Source organism: Prionailurus viverrinus, chromosome C1, assembly GCF_022837055.1.
Source record: "Prionailurus viverrinus isolate Anna chromosome C1, UM_Priviv_1.0, whole genome shotgun sequence".
In the NCBI taxonomy this organism is placed as follows: domain Eukaryota; kingdom Metazoa; phylum Chordata; class Mammalia; order Carnivora; family Felidae; genus Prionailurus; species Prionailurus viverrinus.
The window spans coordinates 83,884,743-83,906,340 of record NC_062568.1 but is presented as its reverse complement, the minus strand read 5'-3'; the positions used below and the strand labels follow the sequence as shown (position 1 = coordinate 83,906,340).

At 33.9% G+C, this 21,598-nt stretch overlaps 1 protein-coding gene across 1 annotated transcript in view; it reads right to left on the bottom strand.

Annotated features, from left to right (window-relative positions):
- LRP1B (LDL receptor related protein 1B) overlaps positions 1–21,598 on the bottom strand; it is a 1,903,200-nt gene that overhangs the window by 1,716,583 nt on the left and 165,019 nt on the right. The gene's annotated exons all lie outside the window — the stretch shown is intronic.

The window sequence follows — 21,598 nt, the reverse complement described above, 5'->3', positions numbered from 1 at the left end:
ATAATTGCTAAATAATCTGAATAGTTATCATTGCAGCTCAAGGTTAAAAAACTAAATTAATATTACTTCCTTCACATTATGTATATGTAAAGACAACTGTACTATCATTATTTTTTTATTAGCCAGAAAGTGAAAATATCTCTAAAACATGGGGGTAGTTATACTAACCTAACACCAGATGAGTCTTCATTAGAAACAACTGAAGTATTATACAGAAGAAAACATGCTTATTAAAGAACTATGCCACAAGAACCTTGAGACAGAACTGCAAATTAATGTGTAGTTTTGATACAGTATATAGTGGAACATGGTTTTTCTTGTTTTCATCACTTAGAATTTTAAGTGTAGAAACTGCTTCTGAAAACTGGTGTGGAAATCACCTGGGACTAAAGACATCAGTTTCAAGATAGAGGCTTTAGGAGAAATACTTTGAAGTGACAGATGATAAGTGGAAGTTCTGGATATAAAAATCTTGAAATGTGTTTCCTAAGAAGAGCAGGGACTTGCAAATAGCACGCTAAAAAGTACTATTAAAAACAAATAAACACTTGCTCATATATACATTGATATTTAGCTAAGATACATTTCATTTCAAATTTAGTCAGTATTTGGCTTACTACTGAAAAAATAAGGCTATTGCGTATGGTAGTCTTAAAGTTTCAATGAAAGTATTCTCTCCATGAAGAAATATTCTTAGAGAACAGCCTGTCGTCAGAGACTTGAGCTAAGATTTTTTTCCCCCATGTACTCAGATGAGCCCGTTCACTTGGAAACATTTAAATTATATAAATTCATTAACTCTAGAGGTTGACAATTTCATGGAAAGAAATTCAATTTTTGAATGTATTGAAGGAATTCAGTAGAGACTTTGGTGGTATCATTTTTGTTTTAGACTTTGTTGAAGGTGATTGGGAGTGTGTGTCTGTGTACATATCATTAGATGGTTCTTCATGAATAAGCTTTTTGAGTGTGTGAAAAACACTTAAATGAGAGTCAGATTCGGTAACACTGTGGAAAGAAATGTATGTCATCAATCATTCTAAAACTTATACTTCACCAGAATCCTGTCTTAGAATAGAACCACAAACAATAATTCATTTTCCTTCCCTATTCATATAATTACCTTTTTATTGAGTGAACTCAAATTCAATGCATTGATCTGAAATGAATACCAACTGCTTATAGGTCCAAATGTATTTAAAACTCAACTGAAGCAAGGCTGTTAAACTGGAAAAAAAGCAAACCACTTCCACCCTTCTACTGGAGGAGAATTAAACTAGACAACAAACAACATTGCTATAAAGAAAATTTAAGTCCAAAGCCCTGTATTTTTAACCATCTGCTTTGGTGGGGGTTGGGAGAGCTTTACTTTGTGGGTACTCAGGAAATGTTTCTTTTAACATCTCGTAATGATAATCTCACAAGAACCCTCAGGAGTCACCCAGTTCTAGAATCAGACACTATGCTAACAAAGCAAGAGCGGCAGATCTGGAAAGTCTTTCTGAACTCCCGTTAGAGTTCCTGCATCCCAACATCTCTAAACCACAAAATAGCATGTTGGCTTAATCATTAATTAGATTATACATCCCATTCATTCATTTACTTATTCAGGCAAGATGCGATTATTGATTACCTGTCATATGTAAATATTGAGTACTCGACATATGTAAAAGATTCTGGTAAGTGTTAAGGCAAGACAACAATGAATTAAGGGCATGGTGAATTAAATAAACCTCACTGACCCAAATGTATGGTAATAACATGTCAACTGAAATCCATATTAATTTAATATTAATCTTCTTGAATTATAGATCAGATCCTTTAATTTCCTTATTCAAAAACTCCCAATGATCACTTCTACAACCCTTGCCACAAGCAATTACTGAGAGAAGAAAGTCTAGCTTTTATTTCATGATTTCATGTCCAGTATCTTACTTTCTGGCATTATTTTCTATTATTCCCCTTTACCTTACCATTCATATTTTCCACATTGAACAGGTTGCTTGGTAAACAGGTTTGGAGTCTTACAGGACTGGCTTAAAATACCAATTCCGTTACTTTGTAGCCAGTGACTCTTCAGCAACTTACTTTGCTTCATCTTATAAAGTTGGATGGTACCTAACTCATAAGATTGTTGCAAGATCAAATAAGGAAACACAAAGCACATAAAGGCTAGTATAGGACAGATGCATTGGATATCTCAGTGCTGAATGTAGTACTTATTATGGGTAAACGTACAATTATGTGTGAATTGAACCCATACAACAGGGGTTCAAACTTTGTCTCTACCACTTACTAGCTATGTGTACTTGCATAAATTACCTATCTTTAAAGCTTATTTTTAAAGTAGAAAATTACAGTACTTATGTCAAAGATTTTTTGAGAGGATTAAGTGAAACATACAAAAAATCAAATATTGTCTGGCACATAGCACTCCAGAAATGCTATTTAAAACATATGTAGTATACATTGTTTATAATCATTATGATTATAATTACTATTTTCATTTTCCTCCTAATATACATTAGACATTCATGTTTTCATGCTTTTCTTCATATAGTTCCTTTGCTTAGAATAAACTGGCCTTCTTTCTCTATCTTATTCATAGCTCGAGGTTTTGAGCCTCTGTGAGCCCCTCAGCTAGCTATGAGTTATCTTTTCTAACCTCCTAAAGTACTTTATCCAGAGGACCTTTCTTATGACATGCTTCAGTTCTCATTTTGTTGCATAGAAATTTTCAATATTACTTATGGGATATTTCAGACATACTGAAAGCTATAAAGAATAACAAAATGAATACCTGTGTTCCCACTGCCCAACTAAAGAAATATAACTTCTGTCCATCAAGAGACACTATAACAACAGAACATTGGAAAAGACAAACCACAGACTGGGAGAAAATATTAGCAACTCTCACAGTCCTCTGAAACTGCTATATATCCTTCCCTGACTAGTGTTGCCATATAAAATCTGGGATAACCAGTCAAATTTGAATTTCAGATAAACAACACATAATTTTTTAGTGTAAGTATGTACCAAATACTGCATTCTGCTAGGTAACCTCTCTCATAAACTTGCCATTCATCACTTCCCTGAATTTATTTACATTTTTACTATGTGTATCTTTAACTACATGATATTTTTACATGTTTTAGATGATAAATGGTATTTGCTGTATGTATTTGCTTCCTTTTTTCCTCAGAACCTTTTTGTGAGATTGTACCATGTTTATGGATACTTAGGTTATTTCTATTTTTTACCTTTATAAATAGTGCTAGGATGAAGGTTCTTTATGTATATTAGCAAGAGTTTTCTTATACATTATACTGAATATATCCATTTGCCCTCTCCGGGTCCCCATTCTGCTTTGTGCCCTGGGTGTCTGACATTTAGTGACTTAACCAAGAGGCTCTCTTACTCGGTCTTGTGGTTCGCTAGGTCACATTCATAGGTTATCAGAAGACAAAAGGAGAATGAGTCTGGCTTATTTATACCTCAGGCTCCTTCCCACCTGAATCACTTCATTTGGCTGCCTTTTTGATTCTTGAGAACCACAGCTCCTGTTGGATAGCCTTGTTTTACAGCCATCGCACTCTCTTCTGCTTCCAGTAACCCCTCTGCATCTTCCAGCCTAGAGCTGGTAGTGACTCCCTGCTGACATTTGTCCTTGGGATATACTACAATTCTTTGTTGATTTTTCTAAAGCCTACTCAAACTTTTGTAGATGATCTATTTTTCCCACCTGTTTCCAGCTAGAACACTAGTTAATATAGGCATAAGCCCAGGAATGGAATTTCCTTTTGGAGTATGTATGCCCTCAATTTATCTAGATAATGGCAAACTGCTCTCCTTAGTTTATGGTTCCACCAGAAGTATGTATGTATATGTATATATATATATACATATATATTTATATATATATGTGTGTGTATGACTATATATATACATATATAGTCATGTATTTATATGAATATATATGTATATACGAATTTATATATGTGTGTGTATATATGAATGTATACATTCATATGTAATCATATGTATATATATATATATATATACACATTCATATATATATATACATATATATGTATATATATTTGTGATTGTGATTGTGATTTCCCATAGCATTACATTCTAATGCTGGTGTTATCAGACCTAAAATTTTTGTGGAATTAATGTTTATTTTATCTCATGGTTTCAATTTACATTTATCTGATGATTATTGAGTTAGAGTAACCTTTCATGTTTTATTGGCAATTCGGTTTTCATTAATTACCTGATCATATTTTTACCTTATTTTCTAATCTTGGTTTGGATTTTTTTTTGAAAGTCCTTTACATATTCTAGATTTTATTACTATGTCAGCAATATCCATTGAAAATACTTTCTTACATTCTGTGACTTATATTTTCACTATAATAAAATGATAACTTTTGATGTCTAGAATTTTTACATATTAATGTAGTTAAATTGATAAGGCTTTTCCTTCATGGTTTATACTTTTTGTTGTAGTATAGATATTTATGTATATAGCTTATCTCTTCTAAAGTGCTATAAATTCTGTGTGGGCAGAATAAATATATAAATATCTGATTCACCTTTATGTTTCTCAAAGCACTTGGCTTCGTGCTTTGCACACAGAAGAAACAGAATGTAGAGAAATAGTGTCCAAAGAATGAGTGAAAATGAGCTTACCACTTTACCGTATCTCCCCAGCTCTCAGTAAAAAACTAATACCAGGATTCTATTTAGAATAATTTCCCAACATGCAGTAATCTCTTTGGTATCCTGAAATACCCCAAAGATAATGAAGAAACAGAGAAGAGTATATATCAGTGGAAAAAATATTTCTTCCTCTCCTATTTTTAATGGGAACGAGTGTGATTAGTCTGGAAGACACTTTTGAAGATGTTCTCTGATTTGGAATACAAATTTGTATACAATACACCTCAGTATACTTGAAGAGCAGGTGTTTTGAATCTAAATAAATGTATGCTTACTTTTTCACAATATATTATTTTTTTTAACTTTATCTTGCAAAATAACTTTGGTCCTACAGATTCAGGAAATGTGAGCTTGGTTTAAACAATGAGACAGCTCATGTGTCTTTGTGAATGAACAACAGTCATACGACACACACTTGGCATGTCCCTAATCTAGCTGAATCTCAGAATTTGAAAATTTTATAAACAAGGCCTTAAACTCAGAAATCACAGGTCAGCAAATAGGATGAGTGCCAGGCCTGTGTATATGGCATTCCCCAGCTCATTCCCATGTACCCATGTCAAGAAACAGTTTTATTAGGATTCAAATACATGCCTCGTCAAGAGATATCATTCACAATTGAGCTATATTAACGGGTCTGACAAGTGAAAAATATCTTCAGGTAGGTGATTTGTCTTCTTCCCAGTTGGCAGACACATTCCATGTTCTCTTCCTATGATTCCTATGATGCTATGGCTCTCAGAGGACATCAAGAATGAATGCCTCCAGCTCTTGCCCTTCACAGATTATCTGCCTCTCAATTTTAACTTTGAAATTAATCAATGATATGGCATTGATTCGCAGAAGGGAGCTATACCAGAGAGAGTATTTTGAAGAAAGCATTTGTGAAATTGTAGCATGATTAAAGAGATAATCTTTTAGGATTTCATCAACATGGATAATCCTTCATACACAACCACAAAATAAGCATGATTATAATTTAACAAGTTTTCCTTGAGGCAAAACATCTTTTAAAAAGATTAATTACAGCAGCTTGATGATGATAGCCTGTGACCTCTGTCTTCTAACATAGGGAACATTCTCTACGAGTATTTCAATCTCAAGGCTGACTCACTGAACAGCTTGAAAATTTTTCACTCATGAGGTGCAGGGTTATAGCTCCTTCAGAGAGGCAAGTCATTTATTTGACACTTCAGGGGTGAATTAGCAATTGAGCTAAGTAGCTTTCTAATTGTGGGCAGAATTTCTTCTTTTAGCATTACTCTGATCAACAAAACCACTTGCACACATTCTAGCATTGGCATGCTGACTTTGTTCAGGAGGCAGTCCTGGTGCATTAGAGGAGGCAGCTGGGTGGCACAGTAAATGTGTCATTTGCTATTTAACATCTCTGTGACCTGGATTTAAATTCACAGTGGCACAAAATGCAACCTCAGTTCTCTCAGAAGGCTATTAAGTCATTCGCAGTAAGCCTTGTCGAGAATCTAAAACACTAAAGGGTTCTTTGCAGTGCAACACCCACTTGTGTTTGCAAAGATGCCAAAGTAGTTTATTTTTCTTAAAGGGATTGTTTAAAGGGAAGAAGATAGGCTCGACTAATCAACTGATATGAATACATATTGTTGTTTATATTTTTAAAAATCTATCTGCTGTGCTTTAGCCAGGATCTCAGGAAGAATATAACTGTCCTGTGGGTGATTTTTAATCAAGCTGCTTTTCAAGAACATAAGTTTTGTTTTTTCGTCTGTAGGGTAAAATCAGAATAAAGTGAAATGCTTTAAAATAGATGTGTTTCCTTCCCTAAAAGCATCATTATCGACATTCTGCTTTACAATATTGTCCATTCTGTTATATCTGAATGGTAGGATGAATTGCAGCTGTGTCTTTATAAATTCAGGCTAGAGTAAAACTCTGCTTTTCATTAAATTAATTCTAAAGGTATTTTTGTTTAAATATTCCATTTTATTACTCCCTCCATACAGGGAAAGTAATGCATTCTTGATTTTTCTCAAATCAAAAATTTAATGTCTCTTATCTGTATTCTCTACTCTTCCAACAATCCATTCAAATATGTTCAATTTACAACAATAATGGATCAATAAGTAAATTAATCAAGCTTACTCACCACCTAACATTAACAGCCAAACCCTCAAGCACAATTTTTCTAGTTCTATGTTCCCCTGCCTGGTCTTTTCCTAGGATACTAGCCTCATTTGAACCTGGCAAGAAACATCATTTACTGAAAACAGAGCTCCTGTTTACTATAGCAGACAAGGTGCCAATTGTTTCTAATGACCTCAAGTAAGCTTTGTTATTCATTAAGTATGCCATTCAGAAAGGTGGCAACCTTTTCTTTTTTTTGCCTTACAAGTATATCAAGCCAGCACTGCCTAATGCAAGGACTTTTCTTCATTGATAGAATTTACCAACCTGATCATTTTTAAACTTTTAAATACAAGATAATCCCTTGAGGGTCTTTTTTTTTTAATGTTTATTTATTTATTTATTTTGAGAGAGAAAGAGAAAGAGCGCATGTGTATTCTTATTTTCTTTTTTTTTTTTTAATGTTTATTTATTCATTTTAAGAGACAGAGTGTGTGGGCAGATGAGCATGAGTGGGAGAGGGGCAGATAGGGAAAGAGAATCCCAAGTAGGCTTCACACTGTCAGTGCTGAGCCCCATGCAGGGTTCAAGCCACAAACCAGGAGATCATGACCTGAGCCAAAATCAAGAGTCGGATGCTTAACCAGCTGAACCATGTAGGCACTCCACTTGAGGGTCTTAAAAAAATTATATAGATTTCTGTACTACACAGAATTTAATTGAATAAAAATATCTAAAACAATAATGTCCAAAGATATATAATGTGAAACACATAGGTAATTTAAGTCTTCCAAAAGCCACATTAAGAAACAAATGAAATTAATTAAAAAAATTTACTTAAGCCAATATATTCAATGGATTATTATCACTGCAACACAGTCAATATTTAAATACTACTGAGAAATTTTACATATTTTGTACTAAGTCTTTAAAAGTTGTGCACTTCACAATTATAGAATATCACCAAAAAGACTGAGCATATGCCAAGTCCACAACAGACTCATGTGGTAGTAGGTACTGTGTTTCACAGCATAGCACTAAAGAGTGATCTCTGGAATCTACATTTTAAGTAAGTAATAAAATTACTTCTACAGCAGATAGTCATAAATTTTCTCTGAGGAAATTGCTAAGTATTTTAGAGAGCATAAAGGTGTGTAAAAATAGATCTTCCTCTCAGGAAGTTCGTTGTCCACTGGAGACATATGTATATAGACACATGCATAGAGAAGTACAATACAAGTTGAAAGTGACAAATGCAATCGGATTCACAAAAACATATGTTTTGGGATTTTATAGGCGAGAGAAAGGTTAGCTGTGGGAATTAAAACATGCTTAATGGAAGAGATAAGCATGTAATTTGGATATGGTGAAGACACTGGGATTGGTAGACATGAACTGTGTTTTCTAAAATGCTACAGCTAACAAGCCCATCACATGCATCTTCTAAATGCTTCCAAATTTTTTTTTAAATTTTAAGACATCAGAAATGTTTAATTCTCAAGTTCGCTTCCTATTTATTTGGTAAAAGGAATTATAATATTACCATTCTCATATTATAATTCACTTTAATTTCCAATGAGTGGATCTGGAAAAAAAATAAATACTACCTTCCTATACATTAAGTAAAAACAAAACAAAACAAAACAAAACCAAAAAAACCTGAAGAATCTTTCTAATAATCTAAAGATGATAGATCACATAAAATTTACTAGGGCTCAAAATCATTTAAGGGACACTACTTAAAAACTATATTATCTTAATTAATAGTTAAATTGAAGAGCTCTTTCAACAATAACTCGAATCAGCTCAGCTTTTTATTATTAAATTTAAACTCAAATTCCCAATTAGAAGCTGTTCATGAAGTGAAAATATGATTAGCTATAAATACTAAAGCAGCATAATTTAAATTCTTAATTTAGTCAGTTCATGATGTATAGCAAAATGAAGCATTTCAAGTAATTATTTATAATTTTACTTGGAGATAATTATGAGCCAACTAAGAGGTAATGTGGTCAAATTAAATTTATATGAATATCCTAAACTTATAATCCTTCTTTTCAATGAGTCATTAGAACAAAGAATTTCTGGGTAAATATGAACTCTCGGCTCATTGTGTTGGATCCTGCTCTTTGACATTAGTTTAAATGTACAAAAACTAGTCCACGTTTTAACAAGCAGTCTCTCTCTCTCCTCTCCTCTCTCTCTCTCTCTCTCTCTCTCTCTCTCTCTCTCTCTGTCTCTTTCTTTCTGCCCCTCTCTTCCATTTTGACTGTTTAAAGACAGGGGGCAGGACAAAAGTTTGACCAGTAGATTCAAAACTCTGAAAATACATGATAGTGGTTTTCCATTTTAAACTATCTTATAAGGTATATTTCTTAAAAGAAAATTTATTTTAGTATGTCTTACAGGTTTTTGATGTCTTCAGCTGACATGGTCAACAGCTTAACTAAATATCCTTTAAATTAAAATATATAATTGCTTCCAACAACAGAAGGAAAATAAGATGTACACTACCCTGTGTTTATTTTTGTTTTTATTTTGAGTTTTCCATTAACCTGAGAGTGGTATCTTCTCTCTATTGTATGGGAGACAGTAGTGGAAAATAGTGAGATGAGAAGATTAGGAAAAACTGGAAATTATCCAGTTCTTTTTAGTATGTCTTCATAATGAAACTTGAAGTGGTATGATTTCCGAGAATGTAAGAAATACCAATATTTTCAGGTAACTATAATACTCATTCATGAAAATCCAATATTTTGTTGCTTCCTCTTATCTACCTTAATTTTTTTTTTTACATCTCCCTTGTTATTTAACAGATGAAGTCATCAATGCCCCCTTGAAAGTTAATTAATTTGGTCAATTACATGAAGGTCAATTACATGAAGGTAATCATTACATGAAGGTAAAGCAAATAATGATATTTATGTCTAGATTCAGCCTTTGCACTGTGTTTACAACTGAAAAACTATACTTAACATGTGGTATCTTTCAAGATCATTTAAAATAGATTTCTCAATAGATCATTCATATTGCCTATGAAATATTGAAGATCTTTAGTAGATGATGGTTAACCTTCATAGAGGCAGGTAACAAGTTATTTCAGTGAACCATATGAAATTGCTGGTATACAACTTTCAACCTACAAAAATGACAATTTTATATGGTTCAGACTAATAGTTTTTTGTGTGGAAAGGCACAGCTCATTTGTTGTGTACAATTCACAGTTCACTCTGAAGTAATAAGGATATCCGTCTTCCTTCACTATCCATCAGTTCTCCTCACAGATGATAGCATTATCTAATAATCATAGGGCCAAAATATTTTTGAAGAAAGCACATGTGGAGAAAAAATAAGTCAAAGTTTCATTCCAACACAGGTTTCTTTTGTTTGGAATGTAAAAGATGTCAACACATTCCTCCTAATGGTTAGAAAGATGTTTGTTTGGATCATTCAACTTCTCCCACCATAGTTCTAAAATTAGTTAGAAAATTACTGATGTTGTCCATTTAGACATATCTGCATTGGAGTGAAGATGTTTCAGGATTAGATTGTGGAAGTGTTCTTTAGTCAATGATGATGAAATTATATAAAGTATCAAAGGACAGTCCATAGCAGAGTTCTAAGAGTAAATACAGGTGCCTACACTGTGTTTTTCCTAAAATCAAATAAAGATTTAAGTACTCAAAAGTGTAACTGGATTCCAACATATGTGTAATCCATAAAAACTATATTCCGAGAGATCTGATTATACCCAAAAGAGAATGAATAAAGATTAACTATGAAAGTATCTAATAATTTATCAACATACAATACTGAACTATAAGCTAAAAAAGTTAGGTCAAGATGATTGTTTTATATATTATTTGGGAATGAGAATGACATAGTCTTATGTATTTCTATTATCTATCCTCTCCTCTTTCCTGTGCAATGATAGCTGAAGAAAATATGATACATTTTCCTTCACAATATTTTAGGGGCTATTATTTATTCATTTTTCATATTCTTTTCATGATCTAGAATAACATACTGTAAGTCATGCTTTTCCAGCAAGTCACTGTGTAACAGATACAAAGATAAATATAGTTTTTGATTTAAAATATGGTTTCTAAACATTGAAAGTTATATTAAGCTAAAGTGACCTTGGATAATATAGGATGCTTTTCTATCTAAAAATAGATTAGGCCAAAGAACTGGGATATTTATATACTTATCAAAGGATTATTTAATATTTTCCAAATATTAGGTATATAGGATATTATTTTAGATAGAATACTTTCCCCTATTTGAACTCTCTTACCACATGTGATAGGGATGAAGGAAATATATTTTCTTCTTTTATTATGGAGGTGTAATGAAATCTAAACACATCAAGTACATTTGATTGTTTTAATCTGCAATTAGTACATTTTAATATTGCTTGAGAATAATCAACCAACCCTCTGGGGGTCTTCTTTTGACCTACTTATATTAAGGTAAGATGTCAGACTAAGGAAGAACATTCTTTTTTTTTTTTTGGAAATGTAAAGATTTTGCCAACTTACAAGTGATATTATTCTATTTACGGAGACAAATTTTATGTTATAATCCAATAGCTGGAATATTTAGGTGCTAAACTATTGAGTAGAGAGGAATGGATATACTGTTTAACCCCTCCGAGTAATTCTGCCAAATAGTATCTTTGTCACCCAAGACTATTTTTTTATGTTAATTTATTTTTGAAAGAGACAGAGAGAGAGTGAGAGAAGGGGAGGGGCGGAGAGAGGGAGACACAGAATCCAAAGCAGGCTCCAGGCTCTGAGGTGTCCAAACAGAGCCCAATGTGGGGCTCGAACCCAGTAACTGTGAGATCATGACCTGAGCCGAAGTAGGATGCTAAACTGACTGAACTACCCAGGTGCCTCCTTCCCCCAAATTGGTTTTAAATCAATACCCATACACATATCTCCTACCTACCAACTTTCAACTATGTTTTCACATCAGTATACTTAATACATTTTATTACGGTAAAGAAGGATAATAGTAGCTAAGTAGAATGAGGCTTTTATTCATTATTTCATTCAGTGAATACTTCCACATCTACAGCATACAACATGTAATAAAACAGGACTCAATTATTTTTCTTTCATGGAATTTTACAATCTACTAAAACCAGGTAGCAAGCAAAGCAATATATAATATTCCAGGAAGTGCTAAATGTTATAGAGCAAGTCAGGGTGAGTAATGAGGAGGGGGTTGTGCTCTATTTTTAGATAGGGTGATTAAGAAGTCCTCTGGTGAACAAACACCTGGAACAAAGGGCCAGAGTAACTGGAGCAGAGAGCTCTAAGGGCATTTTAGGTGATGAGGTCAAGCAAAGAGCAGGGGGTGAGCTCATACAGCATCTAGCAGACGAGGGCGGATTTCAATTTAATTCAAAGTAAAATGGAAAATAATCAGCATTAGAATTCAGGTTTTTTCCTGATGACACATTTCATCATGAGGTTGTCTCTGTAAAGAATACCTAGTCATCTACGAGTGTTCCTACCTATCTGCCCCTAACTGACCCAGGAATGTATCCTAGGAGGCCTCTGGTATCCTTGTCTCACCAGTAAGATTCTGAAATAGTCTTCCACAGAGAAAGTCAAAGGTCTTGGAGTCTATCTGACCCCTCTATATTTCTGTAACACTGTCAGATAACAGCACCCCATACAACCCATTCCAATACATTTGTTTCCATGTCTCTTGGATTCATTTTCTTTCTATGTCCCCTGGGTCTTGTATGCAGAAAAGCAAAGAGAGAAATTCTTTGTACTTCAGCCATTAGACAGAAAGGTGCTAGCCTCCATACTCTTGCTAAATGAGTTTCCCTGGGGTAGGCAAATTCCACTTACATCCGTAGTGTCCCATGGCCAACTGTTCCAATTCCACCTATTACACTGACCCTGTCCTGCTCCTTGAAGATGACTGCCTCATTTCCAGCTCTCACTCGCTCCTAAATAGTTGAAGCTGGTTAGAATCAGCCCCAAGTTGTACCACATGAATTTCATATTTTTCTTATTATCTGTTTTGGGGCTCTTGCTCGTCTCTCACTGCTTCTTATTTTCTCTGCATCTATTCAGACTAGATGGCTGCACGCAAAAATATGTGGTTTAACTGTCCAGACAGTTAAACAAATTCCCCACGGTCAAGCTATTAGTTGCTATTGGCCAACGCAGTAAATCATAAGTGCTTTACTAAAAATGGGGATATCTTCTGGTGTCACAATAACATGGATTAATGGAGGAAAGTCTCTGAAGTAAAAATATCAGTGGTATTGTAAAATTTCACCTCTAAAAAAATGCTTGGCTGAATTCATTTTAAGAGTATAATTAAGAATTACTGGATGAAATGTAGCATATGATGGCAATATTTAAAATAAAAATTTCAACATATTTAGTATTCATGCACTAGATTCTCTTTCATTTTGATCTATTTTTTTTAATTTTTTAATGTTTGTTTATATTTGAGAGAGAGAGAGAGAAAAAAAATGTGCGAGCAGGTGGGGACAGAGAGAAAGAGAGAGAGACACAGAATCCAAAGCAGGCTCCAAGCTCTGAGCTGTCAGCCCAGAGCCAAATGCTGGGCTAGAACCCACGAGCCATGAGATAATGACCTGAGCATTTTATCTTCTGAAAAATATAATTTAGATGGTTATAAATAAGAACTACTAAAATAATCCATGTTGAATGGGGGTTGTATTTAAACTATTGATAGGAGGTTAAAACCCCCAAAAGTAATGTAAGTAATGTAAGTAAGTAATTTTTAAGCATACTTAAAAATGAAGTGTCCTCTGGGGTTTTATAGTGATTATAACACTACTTGCTAAAACAGAAGTGTATGTATTATTTATTTAATATAAACTGATTTGCTAAATACAGAAATGGTATTTATTATAAGCTTTGTTAACTTACACAGGTGAGTTTGCATCCCTTTAATTATGCTTGTTTGGCAACAAGAGTTAAAAAATAAATTATAGTAAGGTCCATATCCAAGATTTTAAGTTGCTATGAATTTTTTAATGTGGTGGATTTTTATCACACTGTGTATTTTTGTTTTACCTTAGCCTCAAAACTTAAAAGTACTGAAACAGAACAAAAATATATTTTACTCTCTAATTAACAAATCTAGTTGCTTACCGTTTCTGTGAATTATAATGTATCAGACATAAATCAATGGGGAACTACTTAAACTTGCACCTTGTAATCAGAGCTACAAATTTTGGCAGCAGGCCACATAATCCAGTGCTAAATGTGAAGTCTTGTTTTATTCCAGTAACATATTAACAAAATGTACAACTGTTTTGACTTGGAAGATGATCTAACAACATCCCGACAGAAAGCCTTTGTCCATTTTTTTACATAAATGTTGTTTCCTTGATGATAAACGTATTTTGTAATTTTCATGATGAATCAGTGGGAGAAATTAACTGTGCCCTTTTAGTGCTTTATAATTTTAATCTCACTGCTTTGGAAATGCAGCCTCAAATTCAACATAAAGTGAGATCTTTTGTACATATTGCTCCAGAATTTCTTTATTCTTTTCACTCATAATCCACAATCCTGGCTTATTTGCCTTTCTAGAGCCTATAGGCTTTAGGCCGCATGAAAAAAAAATGTAAAATAAGTATTTTCCTCTGACATGATTTTATGACTGCTTTAGATGACTCATTTATCTTGACTTGTATTTCTATTCTAGGTGCAGAGTACACATGAATAAAAAGTGAGTTCCCAAAATACAGAAATATTCTAAGTGAAAATAAATGGTACGGTCACATAGAAATGAGATTACATAACACAAGACTGTACTTTGATGTAAATGCCCTTACTTTTCTGTTTTCTGTATATGTTCCACATCAGTCACTATATATGTGCTGTCTTGCTCTGGTTTGGTGTTATGCTGTACAAATTCACTCTTAATTGTTCACTATATTATTTTCAACACCACTACTTTAACAACTTCCAGAGTTGCTTAATCTCTCCTGAATTATTAATAGGTTCTCAAAAATGGGACCTCAATGTTTCAATCAATCATGATTCCCCACTCTTCCAGAATTATCATCGTCAGTTTTCTTTTTCAATTCTTTTCTCTGTCTCACAGGTATGCAGGGTACATACCTTCATCCCATACCTTCTAAACTTTGTCTGCATTATGTTCTATAGTCACTATCTCTACTTGGCTACCTATTTTAGTTTGTTTTATGTTTCACCGCTCGACTAATTCTGTGTTTGTTCACAGCCCAAGTGGCCTTGAGATATTTAGAAAAAAAAATAATAATGAGGGATTTTGTTACTTTAAATAGTATTTATTAACATACAATTATCTTTGATTTTTGTGACAACTTGGCCAACTGACCAAAATTAAGTTTATTATCTTTTCACTAAATGTGTTTCTTATTTACCTCCTCACCTTGAAAATGATTTTATAACTGACCCGAACCAACTTCTATAGCTATGGGATAATATTCAGTTCCTCCTTATCTTCTACTGGTCATCGCAAGTTGCCCGGTTTGCAGCCGGTCTTGCACTTCTGCCATCTTATCTATGATAATGGCCACTCCCCAGTTCACATCCAGACAACTACTCAAGGTATCTAAGGGGTCTACAAGCTTTCTGCATCTTCTCTACTCCAATGTAGACTTCTCTTTCCCACCATGGCCTCTCATGAATTTTAAATCCCAGCCATGCTGGGCAGTTATGCCCTGATCTCATTCATTACCATGACCCTTTTAGTACATTTTTGTGTCCCTTCTTTCCCTGCAGTCCCTTCTGCCTAGGATAATTCTCCCTTTTCTTACCTTTTGAGTTGTTACTCATTCAAGTCACTGCATCCTTGAAGTTTTCCCAGTTCAAAAATATTTTAGTCATTATTTTTATATTATTTTTTATCCCTTAGCACATTAAAATAATGTCTTTTTTAACACACTTATCACAGCTATCCCACTCTTTACTTTGCTATGTCTGTTCCCACCTTGAGGTTATAAACTCATTAAGGGTAAGGAGGAAACTTGTTCATGTTTTTAGCCTTCACAGATCTGGTAGAATATATACTTGACAAAGGTTGGTTCAGCTCAACCACAGATGTTTCATGAATATTTCCTTTTTGAAATAATACCTCTTTTTTTCCTGTATCTATTCAAATATTAACTATGTCAGTACCAATTTGGAGTTCCACTCCAGCCTTCTGTGGCCCTACCACCAATCACTGATCTGCTTCCAATTTCACTTATTTTCGGGGACATTCTATCTGTATCAGTCAACTTAGTGCTCATTGTATATACTGTGTTGTGTTACCCTTCATTTCATGAGTTTTAATTTCATCACCCAAGATTATTAAACAAGTTTATTATTATTTTTTTTTATGTTTATTCATTTGAGAGCGAGAGAGAGTAAGCAAGGGAGGAGCAATGTGATGGGGGAACAGAGGATATGAAGCAGGCTCTGGGCTGACAGCAGAGAGCCCAATGCGGGGCTCGAACTCACAAACCATGAGATCATGACCTGAGCTGAAGTCAGAAGCTTAACCAACGTAACCACCCAGGTGCCCCTCATCACCCAAGATTATTAAACGTTTAAGGGCCAAACACATTTAAATCCCTATCCTTCAAAATTTCAGAGTAAACCTTTTTTTTTCCTCAGATTGATTCTGAAGGGAACATTTTACATACCAATATATAAGTAAATATAAAATGAAAAATGTGTCTTTTTTTTACCAATATATCCATTTTTTTATTATCAACAATGTATTGAATTGAATAATACAGAGATATTAACATGTGCATCTGGAGAAGCAGAAACCCAGTGACATGATAGTTGAGGATGTGAGACATCCACAGGTAAGTGTGTGTTTTTGCCTGTTATGCCAGAGGCCTACATTAATCATTCTGTTCTGGACAGACTTTATGTCTAGTTATGAAAACAATATATTTTAGTGAAAAGCAAAATTTGGTGCTACAGACTTTCAGATCTGCTTTTTTCATTCTAAAGAAATGTCACTGGTAAATGTATTTATAGTTATAAGTACAGTATATATTTCTAGCTCAAAGCAATAAATAGCCTGATCAAATTTGGGAAAACACCACAAATATGATTCCTTCATTCTACATTTACAAGGTCCTCTCCTTCTCCTTCATCACCTTTAGCCCCTTCCTTAGAATCTTGTCTGCAGTACAGTTCATATCTCCAAAGAATAAAGAAAGAAGAGAAAGTGCAACTAAATTAAAGAGATCTCAGCCAACAGAGCAGTCAGCCCCTTACAGTAAGTGAAAAGTTCCATGTTTACCTGGTGACCACAGTCTCCCTCTGCTCTTGAAGATCTAGCTCCAGATTTGGGTGATGTTTAAAAACTAATAAAGAATAAGGAAAATCACACTATAATGACTTCAGTTTATGAAAACTCATGCTAGGCAAAAATGTCTATATCTGTATTTGTGCTAGAAATCTCAGAGTCTCATAGAAAAGCCAAAGTTCCTGAGAATCTGAACGAAAACTCAAAAGCTACCAATTATTAAAAGATAAAGCAACAATTTAAAAAAATCCTTCTCTGTGATTTAGTTATCTGAAAGAGTGAATCCACTGTCTGGCCAGGCAATGCATTGTAAATATCAGGGGAGGATGGCCTTAGATTGCTGCAGACAATTTAGAAACTTTGAAGTGCCAAAATCCTTTTGCGCGTGGACCAACCGGTTTAAAGCAAGGTTCTAGAAAAATGAACAGCTGCCCAATAAACTGACACAGGTTAAAACATCCCAAGTATCTTTGTTGTTCTTATTGATATTTCACACATGAATCCTGGGGTGAATTAGAAGGATATGCTCACTGGTAAATTTAAAATGAATAAAATATCTTTGAAAATATCATTTCCCTTAAGGTTACCCAGAAGAAAAATTTCTTATATTATGAAAGCTCCCTCTCTCCCCAATAAAAGACACCTTGTCCTGAGGACATCCTTGTCTTCATACACCCTTTGTTTTAGGCCATCTGTTTCCAGTTTGATAATGGCTTAGCTTGTTCAGTATCAGGGCATTTCCTAATGTGTAGGTGACCTGCTTTTATTTAATTTTGAATTTAGCTTCTATTCATTTTATGATCGTACTCCATTTTGGTAATTACGTATAGGCACCCAGAGGCATTTTGTCAATGGTAACATTAAAAATTAATAAGTGCATGAATTGGTATGATGATTTATATTATAAAGAGGGCCCATAAGGCATTAGTAAAAGATGTTGTTAGAACCTAGCAATAGGTTACCAGTAAAAATGGTGTATCTCACAGCTATAGTTATTATCTTAAATAAAAATTTTCACTTTTTTCCTATTCTTCCTCTAGCCTCTGCTTCCTCCATCCCTCCCAAAACTCTTTCTTATATTGACTGAACTTCATACAGTTCTTTTTTGGGGAACCGACGATGTGTCAGTGCCACTCACTTTCTCAGAGGGAAGTCAATCACTCCACACCCTTATACCACTTCTGTCCTCAATGCTGTTCTTTCTTTCTTTAAAACTTTACTCATCTCTTTTTCTCTTCATTCATACCATCACCATAATTGAGACAGATTTATTAAAATGATAAGATTAAGCTGGTGGAAATATGTGTCTCATGTTTTAATACCTAAACTTAAATATGTAAACAAACAAATGTGAATCGTTCTCCAAATACAAACCATTCTTTTTCTTTTATTGTTCCGAGTTTTGATTTAAATTCTAGTTAACAGTTTTATATTAGTTTCAGTTGTAGAATTTAGTGATTCATCACATACAACACCCATTGCTTATCACAAGTGCTCTCCTTAATCCCCATCACCTATTTAACCCATTACCTCACCCAACTCCCCTCCAACAACCCTCAGTTTGTTTTGTATAGTTAAGAGTCTATTTTATACAATGCCTCTCTCTCTCTCTTTTTCTTTTCCCTATGTTCATCTGTTTTGTTTCTTAAATTCCACATATGAGTGGAATCATATGGTATTTATCTTAGCAGAAACATTTTCAAAACTGCCTCTAGGGGCGCCTGGGTGGCGCAGTCGGTTAAGCGTCCGACTTCAGCCAGGTCACGATCTCGCGGTCCGTGAGTTCGAGCCCCGCGTCAGGCTCTGGGCTGATGGCTCAGAGCCTGGAGCCTGTTTCAGATTCTGTGTCTCCCTCTCTCTCTGCCCCTCCCCCGTTCATGCTCTGTCTCTCTCTGTCCCAAAAATAAAAAAAATAAAAAATAAAAACGTTGAGAAAACTGCCTCTTTACACGATATACCCTCCCACTCTCTTTTAGGAAAATAATATCTATTACTGAAGTTTCTAAGTATTTTACTAAGGACACATTCTTCTAATTTTATGTCAAATGAAGTGGAAGTCTCCAGGTGTTATTTTCAAGTTCTGTCTTCTCAAAGTTAGGCACCGATGACTAATTAAATCCACCAGCAGGTGAGAGCAGGGGCAGAAAATTGTGTCTGAAATCACACCTGTAAAATATTTAGCCTATGAGAAAAAAGCTGAGCTTTTAAAATGTTGATTCTAAGTTTTCTCTCTTGAAACAAAATGTTTCTAGATCTTTTAAAAAATTCATATTTCACCATTTCAATGGGAAATTGTATCTTGTATGGTTTTACTTTAAAATTATAGTTTATAAGAAATTTAGTACTTGAATTTAACTTGAATCCATGAGTATCAACATTGAAATATGATAAAAATTATGCCTTTTATAATTTTAATAAGCTCTATTTTTCTACCTCCAGGTAGATGAATCCTCATAAATTAATAATTTAATTGAATTTTTTAATCAGAGCAATACTTAAATACTACTTCTACATTTGCAAATTTCAAATGTATCATTATACTAAAGATATTTCTCATCTCAAATTTTTTATACTACTTTAAACTTCATATTGTATCTACTATGTAGTGCTCTATCAATATATTTCATTGACTCACAAATCATGGAAGTAAACAAGAAATTCATTTCTAACTGTGGTGGGAATTAACATGTGAAAAGAGCAAGAATTAATAGAATCTAATATTGTGCTTATTTAATATCTTTTTCATTTTAAATCCTATTAGCAAGTCTAATAAAATGTATTTTAATAACTTTCTATTGATTAAAATCAACATCATTGCCAAGCAAAAAATAAGGACATTTTAGCCACAGGAAACTGTGTTTTTAGCTACTTTCTATTGATTTATAATTCAGAATGATAGGAATTTAGTAGGAGTACCTTTGAGAACAAGTAGGACTTGATTTTTTGTCCACACACACACACACACACACACACACACATACACACACATATATACAGTGTGTATGTAAAACAAGAATAAAAAATCCTCCCATACCATACATACCATATTAGAAGAAAAGCAAAGCAAGTCTTATATTCGCTTATTTTGCATTTATTGACAGTTAACCTGTGTTAATACTCCAAATCATTTCAGGCACAGTGGTAGGTACTGGCAGTACAAGGTGATCAGGACATTGATGATCCTTTCAAGGAGTGCATATTTTACCTCAACTCTTGTCATCATAAAATTACGAGATAGATGAAATATATATTATATAATTGTTTGGGCAAAGTAGTTAAACTCCTCCAGATTAGGGAGAAAATAAGGCTTTTGTAAAGTTTTTAGGTAAATACTGTTGTAAAGTTTTTAATTATTGAAATATTACAAATTATGGATGAATACTTTGATAAAACATTCTATGATACATTTGTTCTAAGCATGTGCCTAACTCCAACTTATTCTAAGAGTATCAAATTGTCCTTCATAAAACTCTATTTACATGTCAGTCTTTTGCACAGAAGCCTTGAATGACTCTTCAAGGCAAATGGATGAAACTCAATCTTCTCAACTCGTAATTTTTATCTCTCAAAAATATAATCTAATTTGGCTTTCCACTCCTACTCTAAAATGTACCAAACATGCCTTGATAAACTCCCATTAAGAGACATGAATTGATTATGCCACACTTACTGCTTATAAGAAGTCGCCCAACACACTCAACATATATTTTTAAACAAAATCTCTGGAACAAGCTACTCTAAACTATATATTCAGGAACTCCTTTTGGAAATTAGAAAGAGCTGGTTGAGGAACTCTATACCCAGAAGAGATGAGTACAATGCTACTTTTTTGGCTGTGATTTCAATACCATTTATCATGTTGTAGATTTGAGACCTTCCAATAGAAAGACACCAGAATTCTATGACAGGAAGATAGGGAATACCAACTGTTACTTCCTCTCTCTACCCCGTATCATTTTCAGCTAGGGTCAATGATCAAGGAACAGTCTAAGAAATTGATTCATGAGGATTTAGTGTGCCTAGTGAGTGATTTCAAATACAGTATGCAAAACAGGCCTCTAACCTTTCAAGTTTTCAGAGAGCCCATGATAAGTTAAACACTATAGCTTCTGATTGCTAAGACCAAAATAAACGTGGTAGTAAGAGGGAGCTGCTGGGCTGGGGTCTGAGGATGAATATTAATACACCATTAAGACAATATATTTAAATTCAAACACATGTTATACAGGAAAATACAGAAAGAATATAATTAGAAAATATTTTACTTAGAAAACTAGCCTCCTGGTTCAGTGAATAAACCTGAACCAATATCAGTAATTTTCAAAGAAAAAACAGTGACATCTAGGCCTGACAACTAATGTCCCAATTCTCCAACCGATGCAATTAGAAATGGCAGTAATATTAAGCTTTGACTATTGATGATGGTACCTCTGCTGAGTGTTACTAGAGTGAAGATTTGACCTGT